The sequence below is a fragment of the Myotis davidii genome, unplaced genomic scaffold (assembly GCF_000327345.1).
Source record: "Myotis davidii unplaced genomic scaffold, ASM32734v1 scaffold648, whole genome shotgun sequence".
NCBI lineage: Eukaryota > Metazoa > Chordata > Mammalia > Chiroptera > Vespertilionidae > Myotis > Myotis davidii.
In genome coordinates, this window is record NW_006299603.1 from 612,319 (window position 1) to 631,501 (window position 19,183).

Consider the following 19,183-nt stretch of genomic DNA (forward strand, 5'->3'; position numbering starts at 1 on the left):
AATCGTGTAGCTATGAATGAGGACAGTGGGGGGAAGGTGACGGCGGAGCGGGGGAGGGGAACCGGGTGGAGGGGAGCTATGGGGAGGGAAAAAGAGGAACAGCTGTGATAATCTGAACAATAAAGATTTAATTTAAAAAAAAAAAAGGAGGGAAATTCTGTCTGGCTGGTGTGGCTCAGTGGATTGAGCACCCTCCCATGCACCAAGAGGTCACCAATGCAATTCCGGGTCAGGGCACGTGCCCGGGTTGTAGGTTAGATTCCCAATAGGGGGTGTGCAGGAGGCAGCCGATCAATGTTTCTCTCTCATCAATGTTTCTATATCTCTCCCTCTCCCTTCCTCTCTCTTTAAAAATCAGTAAAAACATATTTTTTTAAGGAAGGAAATTCTAACACTTGCTTCAGTGGGGATAAACCTTAGGGATATTATTCTCAGGACAGGGTATTGAACCTGCAACCCAGGTAGGTACCCTTGACTGGGAATAGAATCCGCAACCCTACAGTGCCTGAGCCAATGCTCTCACCACTTAGCACCACCAGCCAGCACAAAGGCTCACCAATCCTGTTTAACTTTTCAAAGAACCAGCTCTTGGTTTCATTAATCTTTTGTCTTGTTTTGTTTCTGTTTTTATGTCATTTATTTCTGCTCTGATCTTTATTATTTCCTTCCTTCCACTTACTCCAGGCTTTTATTGTTCTTTTTCTAATTCTTTTAGATGTAGGGATAGAATGTTTATTTCAGATTTTTCTTGCTTTTTGAAATAGGCCTGTAAGACTATGTACTTTCCTCTCAGGACTGCTTTCACTGTGTCTCATAGCTTTTGGGTCATTGTGTCTATTTTCATTTGTGTCCAGGTAATTTTTTATTTTGTCGTGAGCTTATCGATAACTCATTCTTTGTTTAATATCGTGCTATTTAGCATCAGGTGTTTGAACATTTTTTAAGTTTTTTTTTTTATTGTGGTTGATTTCTACTTTCATTCCATTGTGATGGAGAAGATCCTTGATATGAATTCAATATTCTTGAATTTATTAAGACTTATTTTGTGTCTTAACAGGTGGTTTATCTTTTAGAATGTTCCATGTGCATTTGAAAAGATTGTATATTCTGCTGTGTTGGGATGAAATGTTCTGTAAATGTCTGTTAAATCCATCATATGTAGTGTGTCATCTAAGGTCACTGTTTCCTTGTTGACTTTTTGTATGGAAGACCTATCTAGTGATGATACGGGGTGTTAAAGTTCCCTACAATGACAGTATTGCTGCCAATCTCTCCCTTAAAGTCCACCACGAGCTCTAGCTGGTTTGGCTCAGTGGATAGAGCATCGGCCTGTGGACTGAAGGGTCCGGAGTTTGATTCTGTTCAAGGGTAATACCTTGAGTGCAAGCTCCTGGCCTTGGTCAGGGGCATGTGGGAGGCAACCAATCAATGTGTCTCTCTCACATTGGTGTTTCTCTCTGTCTCTCCCTCTCCCTTCCACTCTCCCTAAAAATCAATAGAAAAATTATCCTTGGGTGAGGATTTAAAAAAAAAAAAAAGGAAATCCAGCAGGAGTTTTGTTTATATATTTAGATGCTCCTATATTATGTGCTTATATGTTTACTAGAGGCCCAGTGCATGAAAATTCATGTTGGCCCACTCCCTGGAGGATCAGGCCTAAGCTGCCAGTCAGACATCCCTCTGGCAGCTTGGGAGCCCTTGGTGGATGTCCTACTGCAGGTTAGGCCCACTCCTCTGTAGCCGCCTCTGTGGAAGGCATGGTGCTGGGACTGGGACCGGCCCCATGCTGCAGCCTCTCCCACCACCTCTGCGGAGGGGGAGCGCCGGGACCAAGCCAGTGCCGCTGCCTGTGTGGATGGGGGGTGCCGGGACCACGATGCCTGGCCTGGCGATGCAGGCTTGCTATCCCCACCCCCCGCCCACTGGTCATTCCAGCAGGTCTTTCCAGAAGGTCATTCTGCCTTCTGGTCTAATTAGCATATCAGCTCTTTATTATATAGGATAAGGATTATATCCTCTTGTTGGATCAGTCCCTTTAGTATTATGTAGTGACCTTCTTTATTTCTTTTATGGCCTTTGTTTTTAAGTCTATTTTGTTAGAAATAAGTATTGCTCTCGCAGCTTTTTTTTCTTTTTTGTTTCCATTTGGATGGAATATTTTCCCCAATTCCTTCACTTTCAGTCCGTGTGAATCTTTTGTTCTGAGGTGGTCTCTAATAGACAGCATATATGTGGGTCATGTTTTCTTATCCATTCAGCTACCCTATATCTTTTGATTGAAGCATTAAATCCAGTTACTTTTAAGGTTATTATTGGTAGGTACTTATTTATTACCATTATTTCTTTATGCCTATGTTCCTTTCTCTCTCTATTTCTTCTTCTTCTTAAAGCAGTCCCTTAAGCATTTCTTGCAATGTTGGTTTGGTGGTACTGAACTTCTTTAATCTTCCTTTGTCTGGGAAGATCTTTATTTCACCTTCAATTTTAAATGATAACCTTGCTGGATAGAGCAATCTTGGTTGCCAGTTCTTGCTTTTCATTACTTTGAATACTTCATGCCATTCCCTTCTGGCCTGAAGTGTTTCTGTTGAGATATCTTCTGACAGCTTTATGGGAGCTCCCTTAACCGTCTCTCTCTCTTTTAATGCCTTTAAGAGTCTTTCTTTGTCTTTAACCTTGGTCATTTTAATTATGATGTGCCTTGGCATTTATCTCTTTAGATTCATCTTGATTGGGGCTCCCTGTGCTTCTTAAACTTGTGTGACTTTTTCTTTCACCCGTTTAGGGAAGTTTTCTGTCATTATTACTTCAAACAGATTCTCCCTCCGTTGCTCACTTTCTTCTTCTTCTGGGACCCCTATGATACAGATGTTATGTTTCATGTTGTCCCCGAGTTCCCTTAAGCTATTCTCATTCTTCATAATTCTTTTTTCTATGTGTTTACTCTGATTGGGTGTTTTGTTCCTACCTTGTGTTCCAAATTGCCAATTCGATCCTCTGCTTCATCCAGCCTACTTTTAAATCCTTCCAATGTAGTCTTGATGTCAGATAGGGTATTCTTCTTTCTGACTGGTTCTTATCCATGGTTTCTATATCTTTTTTCATATGTCTTCTGGTCTAATTAGCATATCAGCTATTTATTATATAGGATAAGGATTATATCCTCTTGTTGGATTAGTCCCTTTAGTATTATGTAGTGACCTCTTTAATCTCTTTTATGGCCTTTGTTTTTAAGTCTATGTTGTCAGACTTAAAATAGACTGTAGTTCCCCTCCTCACCCCCCCACCCCCGCCAAGTTCCTTGTAGTTCTCACTGAGTTGTTTGAGCATCCTTATAACAGTTACTTTGAACTTTGTATCTGATAAATTGCTTGCCTCCATTTTATTTTGTTGTTTTTTTTCTGGAGATTCTTCCTTTCTTTCATTGAGGGTTGTTTCTTTGTCTTCCCATTTTAGCTGTCTCTTTGTATTTGTTTCTATGTATTAGATAGAACTGTTATGACTCCCAGTATTCATGGTGAGGCCTTAAGTAGTAAGTGTACTGAGGGAACCAGTGATGTAATCCCCTGAGCCAGATGCTCTAAGAATGTCCCTTGTGTAGGTTATGTGGATCTTGACTGCTATTGGCCTGTTTTGTGGGTGAAATTGATGCTCAGGCTGGCTGGCTGAGGTTCAACCTGACCACAGAGTGCAAGCTGCTCTGTAAGTGCAGCCTGAAGGTGTCTGGTTGGACTCAGTAACACAATCTTCCAGATCACCTGTGCTCCTTGCTCCAGGGATGTTTCTTATGGGTTATGTGCACTCCCTGTTTTAGTTGCCTCTTGATGAATGCTGCTGGCCCTTTCCTGGGTGGAGTTAACCCTTCTGGCTGGGTGGCTGTGAGGGTAAACCTTGATCACCAGGTATGCAATATTGTGGAGTTGTTCCCAGTAGTGTCTGGCGTGTGCAAGATTCTTCCTTTAGGTGTGTTGCTTGTGAGGCTGGTGAGATCAAGTTCTGATGTGGTCTAAAGCCCACCACTAGTTTTATTGGTTTGGGTCCACTTGAGTGGGGTTTGGGTATAGATCACTGTCAGAACCTTTTTGTAGCCAGTTTGGGGCTACCTGTCTGAAGCTCCCACAGTGTTCACTGTTAATGTCTCCATCTGTTGAACCTGGGTGTGCATGGGAGGGGCCAATCTGTGCAGGTGGGTCAGCTTCCTGGAGCTCTGAGCTGGAGTCAGATGAATAAAAGACCTAGCCTCCCTGAGGTTGGCATCCACCTGTTGGCTACTCTGCTCCCCCTCCAGGTTGCCTGGATTTCCTCCAGAGTCTTATGCAGGAAGGCTATGCAGGGATCAGGCTTGGTAGGTGGGGGTTACCAGGTCAGGCAGACAGGATTAGTGGATGCCCTAGTTTGGTCTGGCACTCAATGGGGAGAATGTGGTCCCGACTCCACAGCCATACCATTTAGACTCTGCCAGAGTCTCCAACTCTATCTCCCCCAGGAGGAGTGCACCACAGGGTTAGGTGTAGCCAGCTTCCATCACTGCAGGAGGGCAAACAGTTTGAGAAAGCCTTCTTTTGGGGGTGGTACAAAATGTGCCACAGGATGGGGGAAACAGCACTTCTCCTTTTAGCTCTGTAGCCACACCCGCTCAAGCCCTGGACTGGAGCCTCTGAGGTAGATGCACACTGAATGTCCCTACTCTGAGCAGAGCCTCCTTCCCCCCTCAAAACTGAGCCTCGCAGGATGGGGCCAAACTGGGCTTTCCCTGCTCCCTCCCCAATCCCTGCAGGGCTTGGAGGTCAAGGTGGCCCTCCCCTTGGGGTGGTGCCAGCCCTTGGGAGGGGAGAGAGCTACTCACCTCCATCTATCTCTGTAGTGACTGCCAGAGACCCTAACAGAATGTTCTGAGGGGGTTGCATCAAATGTCTCAGCTCTGAGTTGTGAGCTCTGCCCCTACAGATATGAGTTTAGCAGATGGGGCCAGCAGATGGGGAATGCAAATCCAATCCGCCCTTTGATGGAGGTGATGTGGGCCCTTGGCCCTCAGGAGGGGAGCTAGCTACCTTCTCCTAGCCTGGTGGTGTCCTGCTAGTGAACCTAACAGGAGGCTCCAAGTGGGTTGTGCCAAATGTCCCAGTTCTGCATTGTGCTTCCTTCTCCCTGTGGAACTGCACTGGCGGGCTGGTGCCAGCAGATTTGGGGGATGCATATCCAAGTAGTCCTTTGTCGGGGGTGGTGTAGGGCTACAGGAGGGGTGCAAGTGCACGCCTCCCCCTAGCTCCACAGCTGACTGCTGCCTGAGACCTTAACAAGGGCGTCTTCTGGTAGGTTGGTGTGGCACCTGCCTCACCTGTGGAAGGGGGAAAGTTTGGCCCTTGTTCCAGAGCCACTCAGTTCAATGATCCTCTAAGAGTCTGTCTATATTTCTCCAGGAAGAGTGCACTCAGGTCCCTGTTGAGTGCAGACAACAGTCTTTTATGCCAGACTGGAGTTTTCAGGGTGGTGTCTCCAGTGTTTGGAGGACGGGATTAGTGCACTTTCTCCAGCTGGTGCTGTAAGAACAGAAGTGATCGACCCTGGGAGATGGTGCCTGAGGGCCGGGTGAGATGTTGACTCAGGACCAGGACCTCAGTAGCCTATCATCCAGGTCTCCAGAGCTATGCCACCCAGATCTTCTCTTTATGGCTTCCAAATGCCCTGAGTCTCCTTCCCTCCACCAGAGGCCCAGGTGAGTGCCAAGAGAAGCCCTTGTGTGCTGGCCCTTAAGTAGAGCACCTGGGATTGTAGCAGACTCCCTCCTCTTTCCAGCAGACAAAGTCCCCACTGATTTTTGCTGCCAGATGCTGTGCAGGCTCTTCTTCCCAGCACTGGTGCTGGGTTGGGGGTCCTGGCATAGGGTTGGGACCCCACTTTCCTTGAGGGGACTGGTGCAGTTGTGATATTTCTCTAGCTTCTCAGTCACTGTCTCTGGGTTCAGGGACCAGCCTTCTCTGCCTCTTGGCCCTTCTTACCAGTAGCTTCCTTTTTCAATCCTTGGGTACCATACTCCTGTCCGGGTGTCCTTCCATTGTTTATTCAGGTTGATTGCTCTAAGTGTTAGCTGTTAACCTGGTTTGGTGCTGGAAGGAGGTGTGCTTTGCTTTCACCTACTCTTCAGCCATCTTAGAACCCCACGTCAACCATTTTTATAGTTTAGCTGCATTAAGTACCTGATGATAGATTTAAGTGGTTATTACTTTTATTCTTAACATAATTTATTTAACTGCCAATTTGTATAATTAAATTTGGATGACAGCTGCATTTAATGACAGCTTGCAAAATCCCTGAACGTTTAACAACTGGCTCTGTAAGCTGACTCGAGATGGCTGAGCCTTTCTTTGTGTCTCCTCACAGGCTCCCCCTACCCTCAGGGTCCAGGTGTGTGCTCCCATGTTCCTGTGTATGCTCCCGTGTGCAGGTGTGTGCTCCCGTGTGCAAGTGTGTGCTCCCGTGTCCCAGTGTGTGCTCCCGTGTGCAGGTGTGTGCTCGCGTGTGCAGGTGTGTGCTCCCATGTGCCGATGTGTGCTCCCGTGTGCAGGTGTGTGCTCCCGTGGGCTGGTATATGCTCCTGTGTGCTGGTGTGCGCTCCCGTGTGCTGGTGTGTGCTCCCGTGTGCGGGTGTGTGCTCCCGTGTGCCAGTGTGTGCTCCCGTGTGCCGGTGTGTGCTCCGATGTGCTGGTGTGTGCTCCCGTGTGCTGGTGTGTGCTCCCGTGTGCAGGTGTGTGCTCCCGTGGGCTGGTATATGCTCCTGTGTGCTGGTGTGCGCTCCCGTGTGCTGGTGTGTGCTCCCGTGTGCGGGTGTGTGCTCCCGTGTGCCAGTGTGTGCTCCCGTGTGCCGGTGTGTGCTCCGATGTGCTGGTGTGTGCTCCCGTGTGCTGGTGTGCGCTCCCGTGTGCAGGTGTGTGCTCCCGTGGGCTGGTATATGCTCCTGTGTGCTGGTGTGCGCTCCCGTGTGCTGGTGTGTGCTCCCGTGTGCGGGTGTGTGCTCCCGTGTGCCAGTGTGTGCTCCCGTGTGCCGGTGTGTGCTCCGATGTGCTGGTGTGTGCTCCCGTGTGCTGGTGTGCGCTCCCGTGTGCAGGTGTGTGCTCCCGTGGGCTGGTATATGCTCCTGTGTGCTGGTGTGCGCTCCCGTGTGCTGGTGTGTGCTCCCGTGTGCGGGTGTGTGCTCCCGTGTGCCAGTGTGTGCTCCCGTGTGCCGGTGTGTGCTCCGATGTGCTGGTGTGTGCTCCCGTGTGCTGGTGTGCGCTCCCGTGTGCAGGTGTGTGCTCCCGTGGGCTGGTATATGCTCCTGTGTGCTGGTGTGCGCTCCCGTGTGCTGGTGTGTGCTCCCGTGTGCGGGTGTGTGCTCCCGTGTGCCAGTGTGTGCTCCCGTGTGCCGGTGTGTGCTCCGATGTGCTGGTGTGTGCTCCCGTGTGCTGGTGTGCGCTCCCGTGTGCAGGTGTGTGCTCCCGTGGGCTGGTATATGCTCCTGTGTGCTGGTGTGCGCTCCCGTGTGCTGGTGTGTGCTCCCGTGTGCGGGTGTGTGCTCCCGTGTGCCAGTGTGTGCTCCCGTGTGCCGGTGTGTGCTCCGATGTGCTGGTGTGTGCTCCCGTGTGCTGGTGTGCGCTCCCGTGTGCAGGTGTGTGCTCCCGTGGGCTGGTATATGCTCCTGTGTGCTGGTGTGCGCTCCCGTGTGCTGGTGTGTGCTCCCGTGTGCGGGTGTGTGCTCCCGTGTGCCAGTGTGTGCTCCCGTGTGCCGGTGTGTGCTCCGATGTGCTGGTGTGTGCTCCCGTGTGCTGGTGTGCGCTCCCGTGTGCAGGTGTGTGCTCCCGTGGGCTGGTATATGCTCCTGTGTGCTGGTGTGCGCTCCCGTGTGCTGGTGTGTGCTCCCGTGTGCGGGTGTGTGCTCCCGTGTGCCAGTGTGTGCTCCCGTGTGCCGGTGTGTGCTCCGATGTGCTGGTGTGTGCTCCCGTGTGCTGGTGTGCGCTCCCGTGTGCAGGTGTGTGCTCCCGTGGGCTGGTATATGCTCCTGTGTGCTGGTGTGCGCTCCCGTGTGCTGGTGTGTGCTCCCGTGTGCTGGTATATGCTCCCGTGTGCAGGTGTGTGCTCCCATGTGCCGATGTTTGCTCCCGTGTGCAGGTGTGTGCTCCCGTGTTCAGGTGTGTGCTCCCATGTGCCGATGTGTGCTCCCGTGTGCAGGTGTGTGCTCCCGTGTGCTGGTATATGCTCCCGTGTGCAGGTGTGTGCTCCCGTGTGCAGGTGTGTGCTCCCGTGTGCTGGTGTGTGCTCCCGTGTGCCAGTGTGTGCTCCCATGTGCAGGTGTGTGCTCCCGTGTGCAGGTGTGTGCTCTCATGTGCAGGTGTGTGCTCCCGTGTGCCAGTGTGCAGCTCCACATGGCACCATGCATAAGCTGTGTGTGCCTTGCATGCACCCAGCTGTCTCTATGGGTAGACTGCTCTGTCTGCACACCGCCGTGTGGCCCTGGACCCATAGGTGTCCACACACTGTGTGCCAGCATCCTGTGTGCATGAACCCACGTGCCTGAGTCCCCACTCCAGTGATGTGCTGGAGCCACACTGGGCATTTCCTGCTAACTCCACACTCAGTGACAGCAGGTTGGCGATGAAACCGGCTATGATGGGAGTATTTGTGCCATGGGAATCAACAGATGCTAAGTACCAGGATTTCATTTTATTCTTTATTTCTTTTATTTTCTTATTTTGGTCAGAGAGGTGGTTATTAACAATTTATCAGCAGACCATGGGACCCAGGTGCCTCCATGCCCAATGTAACCAAGTGTGTACCCACATACCAGTGCATGGTCACAAGTGTGTCTGAGCAACTGTCTCTGGATACACGTGACTTTGTGTTCCCATGAGTCTCTGCCTGTGTACCCATGCGAGGCCCAGAGCCCTGTTCCTCTTTGGCAGTTGGTTCTACAGGAAGCTGTTGGGGTGGGGGTGAGGGTGCTGAGGCTTCCCCCATCCCCCACTCATCTCTTCAGGACACCTGCACCCACAGGGCTGAGTGGTGGAGGTGAGTACCCTGCTTCTAGAACCCCAAGCCTATGCTGTACTCAGACCCCCACCTCAGCCCACAGCTGGGGATAGAGGGACCAAGCCGTCGGGCAATTAAGGAAAAGGAAGTTGAGGTCACCCTGCAATTACTCTGGACTCTGACCCACTGATGTTCCCCCTGGACAGGCTGGAGGCCTTGGCCATGGGTAGTGGGGGCCGCAGGAGCCGGACTGTGTGCCTGCAGCAGTGAGGACAAGTCTCCACGTGGTGAGTGACCATGCTGGGGGCTTGGGAGTGGAGGGACAGATGGACCAACAGGGACAGATTGGCAGCGAGGTCTGGTGCAGCCTGAGGGGCAGTGGACAGACAGCCCATCCTATTTCTCTCAACCCTCTGGTCAGCCTGTTTTCAAGTGAGCGGGCGAGGTGGTTTAACCTGCTTATTTGTCCTGCAAAAGTCTGTGGTCCTAAGAGGTCTCTCCAGGGGCTGGGGTCCATGGCAGACCACAAAGTACAACAGGAGGATGGAGCCCCTTGTGGCCAAAGGCTGGGGAAGAGAGACAGTGGGTGCCAGGGGGAGGGTCTTGTGCTTCCTGCAGCAGAGTCGCCAGGCATGCTTCGCTTTTTAAACTGGAGGTTTTGGAACACACACAGCCACACCCCGTGGACCTCCCTGAAACAGAATCTGAAAGTTGGGGCTGGGGTGTCTGACTTTCAAAACAAACACTTCTGCTTCAGGCTGATGTGTGAGAGCCAGGCCTGAGGACGGTTGCTCCCCATGCTGGCTAGCTCACCCACAGAGGAGAACCCTCCACCGGCAGCCCTCCAGCTCCCCTTCCCCCAAGGAGGTGCTCCTGGCTCCCACCATGGCCCACTCAGGGAGCTTCCCGCCCAGGCTGCCTGGGTTGGGGTGCAGTCGGGAGGAAGGCTGTGGTTTCGCTCAGGGCACACCCAAGCCTCTACTTCCTCCCAGCCCCCAAGGCCACACGGCCACCAGGCGGGTTCAGGCACTCTGGGGTCCGGGAAGGTGCCCCGCAAGCAGCCAGGAATGGGTGCATTTGGAGTGGATGGCTGAGGCCGTCGAGCTGGTGGGTGAGGCTGGGGCACATCAGAGAAAGCCTCCAGGGCCACTCAGGTGGCTGATCCCACTGGCCCAGGCTCCTACAGTTCTAAAAAGGTTTGACAACCAAGCAAGATCAAGGGAGGACTGCCCGCCTTTGAGCCCCTTGCCATGGTCCCGGGCCTCTCTGGGAGGGCTTCTGGGCAGAGGCAGGCTTGTCACTGGACCTGGAAGCACCATGGAATGTCAATGGCAAACCCATCAGCATGTCTTGTCTCGGCCGTCTGCGCACACCCTGACTCCCAGCCCTGACACGGTGCTGGACGGCTGCCACACTCAATGTTGTACAGATGACAGGATGGTCGTGTCAGCCTGCTGTGAGTTCAAATCCTGCTCCCCTGCCTCTGGGCAGCCGTGGGCAAGTGACTTCACCGCGCTGGCCCTCCCTTGGTTCCTCCATTAAAGAGCTGTCCTAGCCCTTACAAGTAAGATCAGAGCACAGGCCCCCATGCAGTAGGAGCTCAGAAAACGTGGTCAGACGTTCCTGTTCCTTCACCCTGTCCCTGCCCCTGTCCCCCAGCCTTGCTTCCCTGAGCAGTCCCTGCCAGGCAACCTGTGTGCATCCTTAGCAACTTCTGGGCCACACCTGGAAGGAGAACCTGATGGTAGGTCCGGTCGTTACTGAGTTTGCAGGGTGGGCTCCTGAGAAAGGGCTAGACAGAGAGGACAGCCGTATCCTGGGGCCTCTTTCTGGTCTGCTTCCCAGTCACTTACGAACCACATTCATATCCACAAACTCCCGTGAGAAATAACACGGCATCGTGTCTGCCTCACGTCACTAGCTTCCTGCCTTCCGGGGCCCTGACCCCCGGGCCCCAGTGCCAGTGCCTCCCAGTTGCAGGCAGAGGTTTCCCTCCAGTTTTGTGCAGCTTTGGGGGCTGTTCTTTCTAAGCCGCCTTCGGTGCTGGATGTGGGTGGACAGCGTGTGTTTTGTGTCTTTCTACAATAAGCGAGCTTGCACTGTTAGAAAGGGTGTCCTGGTCGGATTTGTAAAGTGAGATTTTTCTAAAACCTCACTGCCTACTGTGCTCTAACCTCGCGTTCCCTGGTTCTGGCCTCCCGGGCTCCTGCCTTGGGTGCCAGGGGCTTGATGGCTCTTCCTGGCTTCTGACTGCCCTAGGTGTTCCCGAAGTTCTCACATCTGCCCTCCACCCAGGGACCAAGGGGTCCCCGAGGCGTTGGTAGCCTGTTGGGAAACATGTGGTAGGAGATAAAGAATTCAAACCTGGAGCACAGCAGATGAGGTGCTTTTTAAATGTCCACGAGCTGTTCTCTGGATTCTATGTATGTGTCTGTGTATAATTGTCTGTGTCTGTGTCTGTCTATGTGTGTGTGTGTGTCTGCCATTGTCCACAGGTGTTAGTATATAGAGTGTGTGTTTTTGTGTCTTTGTGTGACTGAAAGATTTTGGGGCCACCTACTTATGATAGCAATCGGGGGGGGGGAGCAAGGGGGGATCACCAGGGCTGGTGGGAGAGCAGAAAGTGACCAGGACAGAGCCCGGGAACACAGAGTTTAAAGGTCAGGCAAAAAAGGGAAGATTAGGCCAGCTGGTGTGGTTCAGTGGTTGAGCGTCAACCCATGAACAGGAAGCCATGGTTTAATTCCTCGTCAGGGTGCATGCCCAGGTTGCAGGCTTGATCCCTGGAGCGGGGCGTGCAGGAGGCAGCCAATCTGTGATTCTCTCTCATCATTCATCAATTCAGCCTGATGCGTCACAGGAGGAATGAATTTCTAGAGGGATGTGGTCGGAGGTAGCCAGTCGAGGTGAGTCAGGAAGTGTCCTTTGGATTTAGCCCAGAGAGCTAGGAGACTGAGAGGATGGAAATGGGACTGCAGTGGCTGTGCAGTCGGGCGGTGTGCCGGGGCAAAGACAGCGTGTGGAGAACTCTCTGAGAGGGAGGGAAGAGCCTAAGAAGTTGCCAGACAGTCAGGGATTTTTCAGAGAAGAATGAAAACACCAGTTAGGAGGCAGCACTTGGCCGCTGGCGGGTGCGCGCACAGCCATAGCACTGGGTACACCCCGATCCCGCAGACACGCAGACACAGAGCCCAGGCAAGCAGCAGAGCCCTCACAGATGCCAGAGCAGTTCTCCCTCAGGCCTAGAGGACACAGGCAGGTCCCACCCCTGCTGTGAGTTCAAATCCCGCTCCCCTGCCTTCACACAAATAGCCTTCACACACATGTGCACACACACACACTCACGCACACACACACACTCACACACATACACACACATATACACACACTCACTACACACTCACACATACACTCACATACACACACTCATATACACACACTCATATACCTACACACACTCATATACACACACACATACACACACACTCACATACACACGCGCGCGCACGCACACACACACACACTCATATACACACTCATATACTCTCACACACACTCACATACACACACACACACACACACTCATGCACACTAACATACACTCACTCACACACACACACTCACACATACACACACTCACACACATACACACACATACACACACACTCACACGTACACACACTCACACACACTCATATACCCCTTTAAATACAGTTCCTCATGTTGTGACCCAACCATAAAATTATTTCACACACAATCCCAGATGTTTGAAAAAGCACATAGATAATATCATTCAGCCTCAAAAAGAAGGAAATCTTGTCATTTACAACAACCTTTGAGGGCATTATGCTAAATAAAGTAAACCAGACCAATACTATAAATAAAGTAAGAGAAACAAATACTATATGAGCCCACTTATATGTGGAATCTAATTTAAAAAAAAACTTATCGTAAAAAACTTCAGATTTGTGATTGCTGGGGGTGGGGGAATGGGTAAAGGTGGTCAAAACATAGAAACTCCCAGTTACAGATGACTACGTCCTGAGACTGTAAGTGCTGCACACCGTAAACGGGCACAGGGCTCTGTGCCCATTACATCACCAACACTGCAGGGAACCCACTAGACCAGTGGTTCTCAACCTTCTGGCCCTTTAAATACAGTTCCTCATGTTGTGACCCAACCATAAAATTATTTTCGTTGCTGCTTCATAACTGTGATGTTGCTACTGTTATGAATCGTCATGTAAATATCTGATATGCAGGATGGTCTTAGGCGACCCCTGTGAAAGGGTAGTTCGACTGCCAAAGGGGTTGCTACCCACAGGTTGAGAACCGCTGCACTAGATGCTGAGTGTGAACACACACGTGGACACTCAAGACTTGCACTCAAACACTCACCTGACAGCACACGCACTATACACCAACACAAACGCCCTGCTAAACAGGGACAGTGGCACACAAACACTCAGACACTCAGGACTCAGCCTGTTTCCCCGAGGACCCACCGTCACCTCTCCTCCTGCTGCTCTTCAGCTCCTCTTAGAATGTCTTGTCCAGCCCAGGTAAGAGGCCGATAGGGCTGGGGGTGGGGACGCTGCTAGAGCTTGGCCTCCCCCCAGACTGGAGTCCAGGGGCCCCCATAGCCGGAACGCCAGCCCCACGATCCCACCAGCTGCTGCCTCTGGCAGCCCTTTGCAGCAGTCCCCGCCCCTCTTGCTGGCAGCCCCATCCTGGCAAGGATTCCCGGCTGAGCTCTGCTCCATCCCAGTTGCACTCACTCGTGCAAGCCTGCCCCATGGCTGACCCAGGGCTCAACCACTCCTGGCCAGCCTTCTCTAAGCTGTGGCTGAAGCGGTGGGCCTTCAAGAGAGGTAAGCGGGCAGGCCGCAAGCAGCGGGCACAGGCCAGCACACAGGGTTCCCTGGACAACTTGCCCACCGCCCCACCTCGAGCTCTCCTTGGCCGGGGACACGGAGTGCCTGAGCCAACCCCCAATTCCACATCCCGGGACCTCATGGCACAGCCCAGACTGTGGGCCCCCCTTGTCCAGGAGGAGACATCTTCCCAGACTGCGCAGTAACTTGTCTCTGGAGGTAAATTTGCAGAAGGAGAAGATTCACCTTGTAGCTCCCTCGGGGCAGCCTGGTAGCTTCCTGGGGCCCCTGACACTTTGAGCTCTGGCTGGCTGTAGGGCAGAGGCTCAGCAAGAAAGAGCAGGGCTGAGACCCCCGGGGCTCTGATAGGTACCTTCCTTGAACACGCACACACACACACACACACACACACACACACACACTGGACAGTGACACCCACCCTTGTCCTGGGCCTCAGTTTACCTCTGTGGTGGCTAGAGAGGCCCTTGTATTATATCCCCCCCCTCCCCCCCGCCTGGGTGAATTGCTTTTGCAAAAAGATACTTCTCAAATCTCAGGAGGAATTTAGCCCTTGAAGATAAGCAGATGGTGTCAGGGCCATGGTGTGTGGTAACACTGTGCTAGCAGCCCCCACACCATTCCCACGGCCTTTCCACAAGCATCTCCGAGGCAGGCCAGCCCCTCTGCTCAGCCTCATCCGATCCCAGCGCCCATTACTTGTGAGAGCTGCGTACTTGTTCAAGGTGGCCACGAATGTCCATTTGAGGGGCAATGAGAAGATTCATTAGTTCTTTTATCTATAGACTCTCCCTGAGGGCCGATTGTGTGCTGGGCACCCTGCTGGGGGAGATAGCAATGTCAAGGGACCTGGGGGTGGGGCTGGGGAGAGAGGGTGGCAACTGAAGAGCAATCACAATGATGGGAATTGCTGCCAGTTGTTAAGTCTCATGCAATTAGACTCAGAGAGGTTGAGTGACTTGCACAAGGTCACACAGCAAGGACAAGCTAGAGGAACCAGCATTTTAAACCGGTTCTGTTCCAAGGCCACCTTTGAGATGTTTTACCCAATGAACAAAGCTGCCAGTGTGGGCAGCTGGAGGGCCTGGGGGGGTTTTAAATCCACCAGTGGGTGGCAGTGCTGGAGAATTTAATGCATCAGCTGCGGATCAGCAAGGCAACAGTCTGTGACCCAGGTCCTTGCAAAGGCCTGCCAGCTCCTGGTCACCCAGCCCAGCCAGTCTCCCTGCCAGGGTAGGCTGAGGCTGTGATTTATAGGCAGCAGATGAGAGAGTGAGCTGTGGGAACCTGTGGTGACTCTTAAACCACTTTGTGGCTGGTGCTGCAGATACTGCTGGTGGAAGAGGCTGCCTGGGACCTGAATCCAGGCTGATAGCTTCTTCAAGAGGATCTTGGGGGGGGGGGGAGCAGAGTGACTCCCCACCAGCGTCCTCCCGTCTTTAGCCCTGGAGGGCATAGGGAGAATGTCCTGTTTGTGCCCCTTGTAAGCTCTGGAACTAGCTGCCTGGAACTTCCTGGGAAAATGGTGGAGTTGGGCCCTAACTGCTTTGGCTCAGTGGATAGAGGGTCGGCGTGTGGACTGAAGGGTCCCAGCTTCAATTCTAGTCAAGGGCATGTACCTTGGTTGCGGGCACATCCCCAGTAGGGGATGTGCAGGAGGCAGCTGATAGATGTTTCTAACTCTCTATCCCTCTCCCTTCCTCTCTGTAAAAAATCAATAAATTTAAAAAAAAGAAAAAGAAAATGGTGGAGTTGGGTTTAAGGAGGCAGACAAGCCAGGGAGATGGGGTGGGGAACTGCAGGGAGGTTCCTGTGGCAGGGCTGCACTACCCCTTCTCCGTTGTTCCAGTTACCCCTTCTGGCCATACTTTTCATTCATTCCCCAAAATACAGTAAGTACACACATAATTAGTGCATCCTGAGCCGCAACCTGGTTTCTTTCTTCTCTGGATTCTCTGTCATGATTCTGCCCCCATTCCATTTACACCCCTCACCAGCTCATCCCTAAGAATGCCATCTCCTGACGTAATTCATCACTGCCTCTGGGCCCTGCCACATCACCTACCCCCACCCCCAACTATCCATCCTTCCATCGTCCATCTATTCACCCATCTCACCATCCATCCATCCATCTAACCAACTATCTTCCATTCAACCAGCCAACTGTTCTTTATCCATCCACCTAACTATCCATCCATTCATCTGTTCATCTGTCTACCCATCTAAACATCATCTACCTAACCATCCATTCATCTAACATACATACATACATACACCTGAGCATCCATCCATCTAGCCATCTATCCACTCATTCACCCATTCATCTGTCCAACCAACCAGCCAGCCAACTATCTATTCATCTAACCATCCAACCAGATAGCCAACTATCCAACTATCCACCCATTTAACAATCCATTTACCCATCCAACCACCCCCTCATTCATCCATCTAACATTTACTCACCATCTGTCCACTCATCAGCTCACCACAGAATGGCCTGTTGCTTATAAGTATTGCTTTGAGTTGGAAATACCTAGGTTTCCATCCAGCTCTTGCCCTTACCAGCCTGGTGTGACCATGAGAAAATCAGCGCATCTCTCTGAGCCTCGCCGGGGTCCAATTCTGTATAGTGGGGACTCAGAGGGCTGCTGTGAGGATAGAAAAATGCAATTATGTGATGCCTCAGCAGTAGCCCAGGCACGTAGGAGTTGACTACTACACATGAAGTTTTGCACCCCAGCTGGTTTGGCTCAGTGGATAGAGTGTTGGTCTGCAGACTGAAGGGTCCCGGGTTCAATTCTGGTCAAGGGGTGCATGCGGGAGAAAACCAATAGATGTGTCTCTCTCACATCAATGTTTGTTTCTCTCTCTCTCCCTCCCACTCTCTCTAAAAATCAATGGAAAAATATCGTCAGCTGAGGATTAAAAAAACAGCTTAAGATTCTACTTGGGGCTTGGAGATATGACAGTGAATCAGATACAGAACCTGCCCTTATGGACCACATGGCCTGGAGCAGGGGTCAGCAAACTTTCTGTAAAGGGCCAGAGACTACATATATTCGGCTTTGAAGGTCATGTGAACTCTGATACAACTATTGAATTTTGCTGTTGCAGAATGAAAGCTGTCATAAAGTGGGCATGGCTGTAGGCTTGGAGCCATAGTTGGATCTTGGAACCCCTGGTCTAGAAGGGCACAGATAAACCAACGACACCACAGCAGGGTGTCGGGAAAGGGCGCAGAGCAAGTCAAAGCTCTCTGGCAAAGACTAACAGCCGAGGATCAGAGTCCTCAGTTGTCAGGCAGGAGCGGGGGGCGGGAAGGGTGGTGAGGACAGCACAGAGGCAGGCGGGAGAACACTGAGTGTGTGTCGGGGGTGGTTGAGAGGGCTGACATCCATCCTGGTGTCACAGACTGAAGCTCAAGGTTCCGTCTATGACTGAATGACAGTCTATGACGCTATGACACAAAGATTCGTGCTCCACATGCGATACCAGGATCAGAGTTGAGTCTGTCATCAGAATCCAGCTCAGCCTGTTCCAGGGTCAGAAATTTCTATCAAAAGCCTAAATTCATCCCCGACCTCTCACCTTTAGCCTTTGGACGGCAGACCTGCAGGGGGGCAAATGCCAGGCATGAGCATCTGTCTTTGGCCGCTACAGGCTGTGGAAGGCTTCGGCCTCCACGCACCCCTGCCGAGCACAGCCCCTGGAGGACTTGGCCCAGAGATGGGTCTGCCTCTCCCTCCCAAGCTCCCATCAGCCTCCAGGACCCACCTCCACATCTGCTTTTTCTCATCCTTCAGCCTGCTTGTTTTATTCCAACCTTCCCCTGAGTCACAGATGTTGCCCTGGCTTCAGGTTGCGGGAGGGCCTCGATGCAGGCTTAATGAGGGCAGCAGACCAGCATCCCTCAATCAGCCTGAGGGGTAGGTAGCTGGGGAAGCTGTGATGATGGAAACTGTGACATGGTCACACCTGTGGCAGGCCGAGGGCATCACGGCTCACCTACCTGGAAGCAGTGGAGCTGAAGCCCTGTGGGCCTGCCCCGTCATAACTCCGAAAGGGGCCTCAACACATTTTTCTGGTTATAGCTTCGTAGACATATAATTCATACACCACGTAAGTCACCCACTTTATGTGTACAAGTCAATGGCTTTTAGTATATTCGCAGCGTTGTGTAGCTGTTGCAATTTTAGAACATTTCCATCACCCCCCCGAAAAAAAACTGTATCCTTTACCTATCAGCCCACAATCCCCCCTTCCCCCACCCCAGCCTCGGGCAACCACTAATCTATGTTCTTAGACCCTATAGATTCACCTATTGTGGGCATTTCACACAAGTGCAATCACATAGCATGTGGTCTTTTGTGACTGGCTTTTTTGACTTAATGTTTTCAAGGTCCGTCCATGTTGTAGTGTATGTCAGTGCGTCACTCGTTTTTATGGCTGAGTAATATTCCATTGTATGGATGGAGCACACTTTGTGTATTCATTTATCCATTGATGGATATTTAGGGCTATTTCCACCTTTTGGCTATTAAAAATAATGCTGATATAAACAGTTGAGTACAAATGTTGGAGTAGAAATACATATGAGTTTATTTCTCTGGGTAGATAGCTAGGGGTGGAATATCTGGGTCATATGCTTAACCTTTAGAGGAACTGCCAAGATGTTTTCCAATCTTCTTAGTTTTCTGTATAGTTTTTGCGGGGAATGGGGGTTGCACACATGTATGTGTATATGTAAACCCTTTTCGTTCATTTATTCATCAAATGTGTTTAATTCTGCCTTGACTATTTTTTTGCCATTTTTGCTACCTCCCAAAGGCCCCAGCAATTTTGTATTCATAATTTTGTATTTTTTTCTCAAAGGAGGCCTCCCCAAATTGTATAAACTTCAGCCCCCCCCCCCAAACTTGGGGCATTATGCAACTGGGAGGAGAGGGAATTAGTGGTTATTGACAGCCCTGTGCTATCCCCCTCTCTGCCCACCGCACATTGGAATAGAGAGGGATATCCTCACCCTCACTCATCCACTGATGGGCACTTAGGCTGTTTCCAGATCTTAGCTATGGTGAATTGTGCTGCTATGAACGTAGGGGTGCATATATCCTTTCTGACTGGTGTTTCTGGTTTCTTGGGATATATTCCTAGAAGTGGGATCACAGGGTCAAATGGGAGTTCCATTTTTAGTTTTTTGAGGAAACTCCATACTGTCTTCCATAGTGGCTGCACCAGTCTGCATTCCCACCAGCAGTGCAGGAGGGTTCCTTTTTCTCCACATCCTC

The 19,183-nt window shown here is 51.4% G+C and overlaps 1 long non-coding RNA gene across 1 annotated transcript in view; it reads left to right on the plus strand.

Moving 5' to 3' along the window:
* Nucleotides 1-8,952: 8,952 nt before the first annotated feature.
* Nucleotides 8,953-19,183, plus strand: part of LOC107184926 — a 23,658-nt gene continuing 13,427 nt past the window's right edge. The window contains exon 1 of the long non-coding RNA XR_001515826.1: nucleotides 8,953-9,290. This is a non-coding gene — a long non-coding RNA (uncharacterized LOC107184926). The remainder of the gene's footprint in view (nucleotides 9,291-19,183) is intronic.